General features: G+C 38.5%; 1 protein-coding gene and 1 pseudogene across 3 annotated transcripts in view; both read left to right on the top strand.

Moving 5' to 3' along the window:
- Positions 1-13,166, top strand: part of Itpr2 (inositol 1,4,5-trisphosphate receptor type 2) — a 416,582-nt gene that overhangs the window by 9,679 nt on the left and 393,737 nt on the right. The gene's annotated exons all lie outside the window — the stretch shown is intronic.
- Positions 7,371-8,707, top strand: LOC104855948 (annotated as a pseudogene).

The following is a 13,166-nucleotide window of genomic DNA, read 5'->3' as shown; positions in this document are numbered from 1 at the left end:
GCACTTAACCTGAACGTGGCAAGATCACAAAGGTGGAATGTTTCTCATATCTGTGCCCATAACTGACCAAGGTATTCTTGGTACTTTTGTCTGTCATTAAAAAAAAAAAAAAGTCAGTGAAATTTTACTATCCATTTCAGTAGCTCCAAAAAAGAAAACCCAGATGTAAACAGTTTGATATTGTTGTGCTAGGGAAACGGAGGAGAAATAATATGAAAACCTGCCAATTGACTAAATGAGAGAGGTTTAAGCAACCTTTAGTCCCTCTGAGATCAAGAATACTGTGTGCTAGATTTACAGAAGCTTGAGATAATGAGGCTGGGCCTATAAAGCTTGGTCAAGAAGAAACTTGACAATTATTTGGGTGAAATTTAGACAATGTACTCAACCCTTTTTGGATATTATAGTTTTATTCCTATTTTCCCCATCTCCAGTATTTTTTTATAGTATTTCTTCATGAATCATGAACTTGAGTCCTATAAATCCCTGAAAAATTGGAAGGACATCTTTTCATCTCAAATAATTCTTATTTTTGCCTCATAATGCATATGATTGCACACACACACACACACACATACACACACACACACACAGCCACTTGGTACAGAACACCCTTCTGCTATGTTTGGAGCCCACTGTGCCCTCTTTGCCTTCCAATGTTTTGACAGTGGCAGAGGTCATGGATAGATTCTCAAGAATGCCAGGAAAGGCTAAGGAACTCAGCAAAGCATAATCTAAATTCATATTCAAATTCCTAGAATTCAAACATAATGTTACTGAGGTTTTATCTGTTACTGAGCTGGTTGAGTCTCTGTTAAAGTATCATTGTAAAAAACTTCTTAATACTCAATATAAAATGCTGGATTTTTATTGTACTAGTTATCCAAGAAAATTCCTCAGCAGAGTCCTAGAGAAAACTCAAGCTTTGCATGAAATAAATCCTAGTTATCTTGCTCTCTGAGACCTTGTGGTAACTGCTAACTATGAAACAATTACTAAGGGCAGACACTGCCATTTCCATGTATTATCTCCTGTTCAAAAGAGGATTCTTCAAACCATATAGGGACTTTATATCAACCATCAGCACTAAACATAAAGAGTTCAAGTGGCCAAATAAGATGTAACAAATAAAAAACCCAAAGTGGGTTGAAAAGTTGTTGTTTCACCTTTCTAGTGACAAATTAAAGTTTATCATTTATAAAAATTTCAGAGAATAAAGTACTGTACTGTTCAACTCCTTTCAACTCAGATTTAATTCAGCAATTTACAATTCTTACAGCAAATTGCCTTGGAACTCTTGCAAAACAATTTACAGGGGTCCCTTGCTATCCTGTCTATTCTCAAAAGCTCAAAAGATTTGGAAAATAAGGGATACTTGTATATCGCTGTGCCCACCTGGATAAAGTTTAAGAATAGAATAGCTGTATTATACTGGAAGGAAGGTTCTGTATTTGTCATGAGTAGGAGCCATCTCTCTGGCAGCTTAAGAAAAGGACATTTATTGAGGATACTGGAGGAGTTCCAAGGGAGGGAATGATGAGCTCAGCAAGTGAGCGTCAGCCAGGCAGAGACGCGGCCAGGGCCACTGTGGGAGTGTCCGGAGCAGGAACTTCTCTGCGGGCCCCGCCAGTTCCATGACTAGGCTCTGGCAATTCCTGTGTTCAGTGACTGTTGGGTTACAGAGCAGTGAAATTTAACCCCACTTGGGTTAGTATTGATCCATTATGTCCGTGAAGGCGAATCACAGTGACCTGGCTACCAGGGAAACCGCTGTGAGTCGACCTCCGATTTCTACCTCTTCTGGAGCAGTGTGTCTTGGGGAAAGGGAACAAAAGGTCTGGGTGTGAGCTGGATGTCACTGCTTACATAGTAGGCCATTTAAGAATGCATAAGTTCTTAAGCCTTTATAAATAAATCATAGTAAAATATACATGACATACAATTTACCACTTGAACCATATTTCAGAATATAATTTAGTGGCATTAAGTAAATTCATAGTTCTGAACAACCATTGCGACTGTGTTTCCAGAACCTTTTCATTGTCTCAAGTGGACACTCCGTGCCCTTTAGACCAGGGATGCCCAGCCCCCGGGCCATGGATCAGGACCTGTCTGTGGCCTGTTAGGAACGGGTGCACAGCAGGAAATGAGTGGCTGACTAGGGGTGAAGCCTCGTCTGAATTCACAGCCACTTCCCACAGCCCGCATCACCCTGAGCTCTGCCTCCCGTCAGAGTGGTGGTGACATTAGATTCTCACAGGAGCTCGACCCTACTGTTCCTACTGTGAACTACACAGACGTGGGCTCTGAGTTATGTGCTCCTCATGCGGATGGAGGGCCTGGTGATCGGAGGTGGTGGAGCCATCTCTGGGGGGATGTGATTATTATGTTTTGCAAACAGATTGATAAAAAAGAAACTGAAAAAATCTCCCCTGCCCCAGTCAATGGAAAGATTGCCTTTGACAAAACAGTCCTAGGTGCCAAAGAGGTTGGGGACCACTGCTTTACACAGTGCGTCCCTATCCTTCCCATCTTTTGGTCTCTGGTAACTTAGGGTCTATTTTCTGTCTGTATGAATTTGCTTCTTGTAGTTAACCTAATGTAAATGTAATCATACAGCAGTTGTCCTTTGGTGTCTGGCTTATTTCAGTTAACATGTTGCTTACTGAATGAATATTTGTAACATTGGGATACATACATAGTTTTTAATATATATATAATATGTATATATATTAAAAACTATATATATATATATATGTAGCTATTAGCACAATCTCTTTTTGAAAAATATGTCATTGTCATTATTATTTGTTAAATATCTTGAGAAATATAGTGACCTCTTCCAAAACATATGGCTTATTTCTCTGGATTTATGGTGCCATTAAATCTTGCTATCTTAAACTCTTTAGCAATCTCTTTAATAACCCATTAAAAATATCTGTTCACACTCAGGCTAATGTTTGATAAAACTTACGTGCTAGAAAATAATGTACATGACCTTTCTTGATGGTTTACATGTGATAGCCACATCAAAGAAAAATTGATATTTCTGTAAATTTAGTTCTGTTCTTACACATGCAAGAGAGTGAATTTGTAAAAGCTTTGTGAGACCATTTCTTAATTTAAAGCAGCCCTTTCTCTTTATGTATAGTACACAATGCTTCTGGGGAAACACTTTTTTTTTCCAGCTTTAATTGAGTTTATTGGTACATTTTAGGGATACAGTACAGTTACATTCATTGTTGGGAATTTGTACCTCTACATGACAAATCTTGGTTCTCATTTTGGGGAAGCACTTTTTGCTGTAACTGTTACTGACAGAAAAATTCAGTTGGAAAGAGTTTGCTGATACCAAACATAGAGAATAGTTGGGGAATTTGTAGAACTTTAGGAAAATAGTACATGACACTTCATAATTTTTTGTTTTAAAATTCAGGAGTAAATGGAGAACGATAGACATTTAGATAGAGATTAGAGAGAATAAATGGCTAATAATTTCAATTAATTTGTATCTACTGACTGGTTCTGTTGTAATGTGCTGTGTGCCTCAAGCTAATTCTAAACCATACGTATTTAACTTATTCTCTGAATCCTTTCTGGTAACAGTGTGTAAATGGTGACTTCTTTGAGAATTATTTATGTGTAAGAGAGAAATAAAGTGAAAAATATAGATAGGTACAAATTACAAAGTAATTTAAAAAAATAAAACAATATCATTTCAGTTTTCTTTTAGTTCTAACATGCTGTAAACCTCTATGATGTTTAAAATATAATATCTTTAGAAAGGTAATTTTGAGATGGTAGTAGTAAGTACTATGAGAGTTTTATTTCATTTCTTTAACAAACTAATCCAGTTTAATAATATTATACCCAGTTTAGACAGTGACTTGAAAAATTGACTACTCCAATTGCCAAACACAGTTATATTAGAAATACAAAGTGAAGTTAATGATTTAAAGACTGGTGACTTATGTTTAGAGAGTGTTCAAAGTCATGCTAATATCAGGGACCTGGCTACTTAAACATTTGTATTGTGGAATTTGGCTTCAGTCATATTTTCAAACAAGATAATTTTAGTTCTGGCTCTTTATATTAGGTGGGGAAAGTGAAAAAAGGAATTTTGTTTTACCTATGATCCTGTAGTTGTGCCTAAGATTGATAACTCTTAAATGACATTTTACATCAAACCGAAATTCACTGTCAGTGAAAGTGTTATTAAAAATTTACTAAATTAATGCATCTCTGTGATTAATAATATATGAGAAAAGGGCTTTTATCTTCCTTTCTTCCTTTATTTACCTGACAGGCCATGATTTAAGAGTCTTCTTTCCTTGTTAGTACAAACGAAGTCATTGTTGTCTGTTAGGGTACAAATCATGTAAGTGCTTATTTCCAAAGTCTCAGCTGCTAAAGATTCTCACAGAAGGTCTTTTAAAGTATTATAATATTGCAAGAAAAAAGTATTTTGTTAATAGTTGGGGAATCTGAATCAGTAGTTGTTTAGGTAAATTGTCATGTGGGGGCTTTGACAGGCAGCAATTTCTTTGGCAATGAATATCTATAAAGTTAGTCTGTAAACATTAAACAGATTGACACTCAATGCATATTTTTAAAAAATGGAAGTTTTAATTAATCTAACATTCTGATGATCTAATATCAACTGTATAATTTAGTTTGAAAGATATTTAACAAAAGGCATGTTAATTTCATTTCCTCTATCAGAGACTCTAGCTGGCCTCTGAAATTTACTTTTTCTTTCTTTCATATTAACAGAAGTACTTGGGTTTGTGGGTATCCAAAATAAAAGTCACATTTCCCAGTTTCCTTGTAGCCAGGTGTGACCATGAGCTACACTTTGCAGAAAGACTCTGAAAGGAGATGTTTAGTCCCCTACCCCCTACCTCATGGGCAGGGGAGGAGGGCATCTTGGACCATGCAGATGGTGCCAACTCACTAGAAATAACAAAGCACTAAGAAACAAATTAGTTTTCTGGATGTCCCCAGATACTGGCTCTATTTTCTAATGGAAAGTGAATCTAGATGGGTGGTGAGGAGCTGGATGATTATTCTCAACCCGGCAGTGTGACGTCCTTGAAGGATTTTTAGGCAGGAGAGTGATGTAATCAGGTGTAGTTCTAGAAAGATCAGAGAGTGGTGAAGAACAAGGAAGCTGCAGATGGTGGTCTTAGGTGGACTGGGTGTGCCGCTGCCATGGTGGGGGTGAAGAACCTTAAAGGGACAGTGTCTTTAGTGATTCATTTTAGACCTAGAAAAGATTTATGAATTAAAAATTCTTACCATGGCTATTGAGGTTTTATTACTTTTAACAATTGAGCATAGAGATTTGAAGGAGATTTTCATGTGCTAACAGCTGGAGAAAAACGTCTTTATGTTCTTCTTGCCTTCTGGCTTTCCAGTTTCTGAGCTGTAAGCCTTGTCTTGGACCATGCTCCTTCCTTCTAGCTCTCTACTTTGGACACGCTGCTTTTTTTCTTTTTAGGTGCACAAACACTCTGTCTGCTCTGGTCTGCCTTCTTACCCACATGCCTTTCACCTATTTCGCATGCAGATTTCAGCTCCACGACTCTTGTAGGAACCATGGCCTCTGATTTCCCGGACTGTGTGACATCCTTTCACTCTATGTATTTCAGTGCTACATTCTTCTCCTTCACAAAATTTTTGACAGTTGTGGTTTTGATTTTGCTATTATTTCTATGAATGTTGAATTATGTTTGTTTTTCTCACTAGACTTGAAATTCTGTAAGTGCAGAGGTTGTCTCTGGTTTTGTTCCAGATGGTATCTCCAGGGCCTCACAGTAGTACTTGTCATACATTCAGTCCTCAAGAAATATTCTGAATGAATGAATAATGTTTCATTTAGCATACAGTTAAGACTTTTGGGTCAGACAAATTTGGTTTCAAATTGTGGCTCCACCTATTTTCATAATGTAATCTTCAGAAATTATTTAATACTGAATACCTCAATTTCCTTATTTGTAAAGTGGCATTATTGCTTACTTTATAGTATCCTCAGATTATGTATATAAAACAGTAAGCATTAGGTTTTATAATAGGTAGACACTTGGTATGATTGATATTATATCTGAAAAATCAGCATGAATCAGTTTTTGAAAAAGTAGTTGAGTTCATTTTGCCTGGATGTTAAAACTTCTACTCTGTAAGGTTTATATAACTTCATAGTACACCAGTTTTTAAGCTGCTATTTGTTCAGTAGGCTGTTCAAAGGCACACTGCCTTATCTATTATTTATTTTGGTTTTGGTCTTTTTTTCTTCCTTCCTTTGATAATGCATATTACTAAATTGCAAGTACTCATATTTATCTTTTATTTCTGGTTTTGATGTATGCAAACACATAGAGTATACTAGTAACCTTAGTATTGCTTGATTTGTATGTATTTCCTTGACTACACTTTTCAAGTTGGTTACATTTTCAAGCCAATATTTAATTGTTAATATTTCTTCCCTACTAGAACATAGTATTAAAGGAAACAATTTTGTTTTATTTATTTTTTTGCTACCAGGGATCGAACTCAGGTCCTTGTGCTTGCCAGGCAGGCAGTGGAACCACTGAGCTAAATCCCCAGTCTTGCTTTATTTATTAAAACACAAAAAGCATTTGTTTTCCACTCAATCGAACAGTTTTTGCATAAATTCCCATTGTACAGCTGGTGCTCCTGTCTGTCTCTTTTCTGAGCTTTCATATTGGCCAAGAATAATTCTGATTGAATTTATGTGACTGTTAGGAATCAGCAAAAACATTTATCTGGCTTGGATAATTAGCTAGTTTACAATAAACTTGTTTAGGAAACATTCGTCAAATTTTTAATTGGAACTAATCACATTATAATACTTCTCTTGGAAAACTACTGATTTTTTAGACAAAATTATAGGGATTGAAAAATTAGAGGAAGTTTATTTTATTTCTTCCCTTAGATCAATCTAACTAATGAACAAGAAGGTACTGAGGCCTTAGCCTTCTTTTAGTCATGCCATAAAGGGAAGATTTTCCTCTTTATTGGGAATGTAACATAAACGTGTTCAAAAAGAATAGGAGACACTTTAAAAATACTTTAGATTTTAAGGTGGCTCAGGACTGGCTGGAGGAGCGAGGTATGGAGCTGGAGCTGGGAGCCCCGGACAAGGGTTTTATCACCTTAATTGATTTTGAACCAATGAAGCTGTGTCCCCTTAAAGAGATGGAAAACCCATCGTGTGAACCATAGAGTTTGTGGACAGATTAATATTGGGTTTATAGTGGCGTAATGCACACAGACTACTGTGAGTTCCCTTAAGCTCTTAGAGGATCACTTTGCCTTTTGAATCAGAGTGTTGCAAAGTTCAATAAAGAATGGCCCTTGTGGATAAGCACAAAGTCAGGCGACAGGGACTGGACAGAATTTGTGAAGGATCCGACCCCAGATCATGAACAGCCCCCTTCACCCCCACTCCTTGGTGGTGCTGCTGGACGGCAGAGATCGCACCGTGGAGATGCCCATCCTGAAGGACCTGGCCACTGTGGCCTTCTGTGATGCACAGTCCACAAGGAGATCCTTGAAAATGTGTTAAAGGAGGCCGTGGGTGCCATGATGTACCACACCATCACCCTTACCAGGGAGGACCTGGAGAAGTTCAAGGCCCTCAGAGTGATCTTGTGGATTGACTGTGGCTATGACGACGTGGCCATCAAGGCTGCTGGAGAGCTTGGGATCGCAGTATGCAACATCCCATCTACAGCCGTGGAAGAGACAGCCGATTCCACCATCTGCCACATCCTCAACCTGTTCTGGTGGAACACATGGCTGTACCAGGCCCTGTGAGAAGGGACGTGGGTCCAGAACATGGAACAGCTTCTAGGGATGACCTCAGGGGCATCCCAAATCCGTGGGGAGACACTAGGCCTTGTTGGCTTTGGTCGCACAGGGCAGGCAGTTGCTGTTTGAGCCTAGCCTTGGGATTAAGTGTCATATTTTATGACCCCTACTTGCAGGATGGCATAGAGTGATCCCTGAGCGTGCAGAGGGTCTATACCCTACAGGATTTTCTGAATCAGAGTGATTGTGTCTCCTTGTACTGCAGTCTCAATGACTATAACCACTACCTCATCAGCGACTTTACTATAAAGCAGATGAGGCAAGGGGCATTCCTAGTGAATGCAACCCACGGTGGCTTGGTGGATGAGAAAGCCTTAGCCCAGGCCCTCAAAGACAGCAGAATACGAGGGGCAGTGCTTGATGTGCATGAACCTGAGCCCTTTAGCTTTGCTCAGGGTCCACTGGAAGACACACCAAACCTCATCTGTACACCCCACACGCCTGGCACAGTGAACACGCGTCCCTGGAGATGAGGGAGGCCACAGCCACTGAGATCCACTGAGCAATCACAGGTCTCATCCCAGAAAGTTTAAGAAACTCTGTCGACAAGAATTCTTCATCACATCAACTCCTTGGTCAGTAATAGACTAGCAAGCAATGCATCCTGAGCTCAGTGGTGCCACATGCAGGTATCCACCAGGCATTGAAGGTGTGGATCTGGGAGGACTTCCTGCAGCCATGGAAGGGATTATCCCTGGAGGCATCCTGGTGACTCACAGCCTCCCCATGGTGGCACATCCTTCCCAAGCTCCCTCTCCCAACCAACCCATAAAACATGGGGACAATCGAGAGCACCCCAATGAGCAATAGCAGAGAAAGGTAATCATTTGGATAAACTCGGGACCAAGAGACAGTGAAAAATGGATGAACTAAGAGAAAGGTCTTTGACAATCTTTTTAACTGATCCTGGACTTAGGCATCCTTGATGTTGCAGTGCTAAACCTACAAGAGCTAGAAAATTGAAAATGTCTGCTTATGGAAGCTCTGAAAGGCTAAGTCATGACTTATTAACCACCAACTTCTGTTACTGTGTGTTGTTTTTCATCTGTGCATCAAATCACAGAAAATAAATAGAGCTTTTTCCTTTATCAGTCCCTTGGACACAGCAGGTCCTGAGCACCTTGCTCTAGAATGTTGTATCAAGAGTTCCAAACATCAAAATAAAAAAGTGTTTAGAGGAAATCTCCATCTTATGTCTCTAGTCCCTTTGGTCTACAGTGGCTTGTTACCTTTTTATTAATAGAAAGATTAAATTACTACAACATGAGAGAAAAAACTGAACGAATAGGATTGAAGAGCACAGGCTCCTGTACAGTGCGGCATCTCTCACATCTGAACTGCACTCTGAGCATGCAAGTTGGTTGTTAGTTCAGTGATAACCTCTGATGTTGAAAAAAAAGAGAAAAAATTATTAAGTTTCACAAGCTGTTTGTACTCAAATATATTTTCTCAGTTTCAGATCCTCAGCTTTTTATTGAGTGGAAAGTCTTGAACTGTACGGGTTCAAGAAGTATAATGTTGCATTTCCTTATGTCTCAGGAAACACTTTTTATGGTAATTTGTCAGATTGTCCATGAACAAACCCATTTTTTTTAGACATGGATAAATTCTTTTCTTCACGTGATATTTTATACAAGAACACTTCAGATGCGTTACTAGATGTGACTGATTTTAACAAATCCTATTAGATTTGTATCAGCTTGTTCTATTCATAATCATTTGTGAATCATTGCCTTTTTGTTTCAAAAGATGGCCTATTTTGAGCCTTTGTATAAGTAAATTCCTATTTTTATGACAAAAGAAAAACTTCAAACTGTCCCAAACAGAAAAATAATGGCTATCGGAAGTATGTTTTGTTTTAGTGTGAGTTACTGTTACTGTATTTGTTTATTGTAAAGGTGGACATTTAGTGTGCAGGGCAGTTTTCAATAAAAAGTAATTAAAATGTCAAAAACATACTTTGAAAAGAAACTACTACTTCTAACCCCTCATTCGAAAACTTCTCTTTGAGAAAATATTTCTTGTTGCTAACTTATGATGAGATTTAATCCAGTTGTCCAATTCTAGGAATTCTGGAGTTACTGGTGGTGGAAATAAGTGTCAAGAGTACCACACTGCTGGACATCTTAAAGAATTTTCAGCCAAAACGAGGACTTTGTGACTAGGGTCTCTGGAAACATCTTGGCATCACTGGATAGCTCCCTGGATCCTGCTGTACCATCTGTATTAATCCCAGCTAGGCAGGTGGCTGTCTTTGGGGGCACCTTGTTTGCTATTGGCTTCTCCCTTAATGTGGCCTCTTATGCCCAGGGCTTCAGAGAGCAACCCTCTCTGCCCTTAAAGTCTGAAAATGTACAGTACTACAGTTATCTCTGTTGAAGTGGGAGATAATGGTCTCATGTTTCAGTTAAGCGTGATGGCCCAGGCTACAGAACTGATAAGATCATGTTCTGAATGGGAAAAGAGAGCTTGTCTCTACTCTTCAACCAGAAGGAGAGGCCGAGGGTGCATGCAGGCAAATATAATACAGGTCCAGTGTGCCCGGCTAGGAGGCTAGGATCACCCTTCACTTGATGAAGCTGCATTTCCTAGGGTCCTTATAAACAGGATTTGAACATTTGAAGCCCTTAATTATTTGGCTACTTCCATCAGCCTGTTCTCATTTCCAGGCTTTATTCTAGGGCTGTTTCAGGTGGAGCCCACTTCCTGGTGAGAAGGCAAATTGTCTGAGTGCTTTCACATGTCCCCTCCAGCGCTCCATAGTCTGGTCTGACCTCCTTTGCCTCAGCTACTGAAGAAAAGAGTTCTAAGGAAATCGTGGGCCAGAGTAATGGTGAGGGGTCAGAAAGCTACAGCAGCTTGTTGTAGCTAAATTATGCCTCAGTAGTGTTGATGCTAAATTGTGAAAGGGAGAGGAGCTTATGAAACAAACTTTTAAAAAATAAGCACATTTATTCATAAACGAAGAACTTTGATAAATGAATCTCATTTGTGACATACATATTTGAAACTGTCACAATAAGCTTAATTGTGAATGGTTTAGCTTTTTAATTTATTTTTTATTTTTTTGGTACTGGGGATCGAATTCAGGTCCTTGCACTTGTGAGGCAGGTGTGGTGCAACTGAGCTAAATTCCTGGCCCTGGTTTTGCTTTTTTAGACCTTTTTGGTTTGGACAAAAGTAGCTTGTCTAATTTGTGGGATAATAGTGGAGCTTTATGTGTATAAACCGAACATGAATTAGTTATAATGGACATGAACACAATAAGTAATATTGTATTAGGATTTAACATTTTCCAAATTTAAAGTTTAAATTTTAAAATAGAAAACTCATTTAGACCTCAAGAATTAGGAAAATTTATGCTAAAATGCTTATCTGGTTGTCTGACTACAATTCAACAGATCAGTCATGATATTTGGGATGTCAGTAGGTATTCTTTATTACCTTTTTTCTTTAGCTTGAAACATAAGAGAGAAGAAGTGTGGCTTTAAACTTTGTGGATTATTAAGGAAAAACAAAAGATCCCCAGCAAAAACCCAAAACAAATAAACACCCCCCGCCCCCCGCAACCGTTCCAGCTGCTTCATCAAACTCCAGCATTTCCGAGATGATTAAGGGTGAAAGACTAAGTAAGCGCAGTTATGTCAAGGAAATGTAACATTAAGTGAGGGGAAATAAAACATTTCCTATTGCATCCTTTCTATTCCTGTTTTAAAATTCTAAGTCCTTAAAAAAAAAAGAAGAAGAGAAAAGAGAAAATTTTTGCTACTTAGTGAGTCTTTAGGCCCAGGACATCTGGCCCTGGCACAGCTCTTGACTGCCAGCCAAGTTTGTGGAGTTTAGATTTTAGACAGGCAGGGGAGAAGGCTTTGATGGTTGTGTGAAAGGAAGGGAGACTGAATGTCCTGCAGTGCTTTGCTAAGAAGAGAAGAAAAAAGGGTCATCCACCCTGTGGATACAGGGAAAATGGAAAATCCCTACTTACTGGCTTTTTACACATAAGAGAAAATTCAGTGATTTAGAAGAACGAATAAAGCAGGTAACTGAAGAGTTGTCATTTCACTAGTTTAACACTGAAATATGGAGCACTGTGAAAAGAAAAACAAGGCTTCTGAGTGACCATTTAGGAGAGGGATTATCCATGAAATTACTTTGGAACTAAAACAGGAATGGTGTTGTTGTATTGGTCGTACTGAATCTCAATCCAGAGTAAACATGTGAGGCATGTGCCTTTCGCAGACGTCCCCCAAAGACAAGACTCCTGCAAAAGCGAAGTGAGATTGTGAAGTTTCCTTATTCTTTATGACTAAGGCGAATTCTTACTTCTCCTGGCAGGAGATATCATGTCCTTGTGTGGATGTGGCCTTTCAGTGACACAGCCCTTAGTGTACAATCTAGAAACAACACACAGTTGGAGAATTGTCTGTATCCCAATGGTTGTGTTTTTCCATGTAATTTATAATTATGAATGGTATTATGACTTAAAGTGCAAAGCTAAACAGACTTCTTTAAAAAGAAACTGAAATCTCTATTGATTTGCAGAGTGAGTGCATTACCAAATTTACATCTGCTTCTTACAGCATCTCCATTGACCTAAGGTAACTATGGAGGTTTGTCTCTTACATGATTAGAAGTTTGGTTAGAAATCAACACATTGGCAAGACTACTGAGCTCTAAAAGCAGTTGTTCGAAAGAGACAGTTTAAAAGCATTTTGGGTACATTTAACTCAGAATGTGTTTCATGCTTGATGTTATAAAAGAGAATGAGAGGCAGATACAGATATAAAAATAAGGAGAGCCCTAGAAAGACAGGTTCTAGTCATGGAGCATAGTGGCTGCTGGTGAACTGTTTTTTCTCTCTCCTTTCCAAGGAACAGAAAACTCATACTATCTATGAGGGAATTAGGAAAATGATGCTAACATGTCAAATGAGGTTGTTCCTAGGGAGATATCTTTAGAGAGAGTGAGTAGTGTGATACTGGTGAATATGAATCAGTGAATTATTTTGGAAGGATTAAAATGGTGTACATTTGATTACTTTGGTTCCATTCTATAGGATGGTAAGAAGTTTAAAAATAGGTTGTTTTGCATTAAATAGGAATCTGCTTTTGGTGCCTTAGAAGTGTGGGTAGCCAGAATTAAAGCCATGAATCACATGCTTACAGGAAGTTTAGGTGAGAAAATGATAATAATCATCTGCTGTTTAGACATCATTGGAGGAGGTTTTTGAAAAAGAGAATGCAGTGATCTTCATTTCAGTTTCTCTTTTAATC

The sequence above is a fragment of the Fukomys damarensis genome, unplaced genomic scaffold (genome assembly GCF_012274545.1).
Source record: "Fukomys damarensis isolate Sample0158 unplaced genomic scaffold, DMR_v1.0_HiC HiC_scaffold_19, whole genome shotgun sequence".
Classification (NCBI taxonomy): Eukaryota; Metazoa; Chordata; class Mammalia; order Rodentia; family Bathyergidae; genus Fukomys; species Fukomys damarensis.
This window is presented reverse-complemented; position numbering and strand designations above follow the sequence as displayed.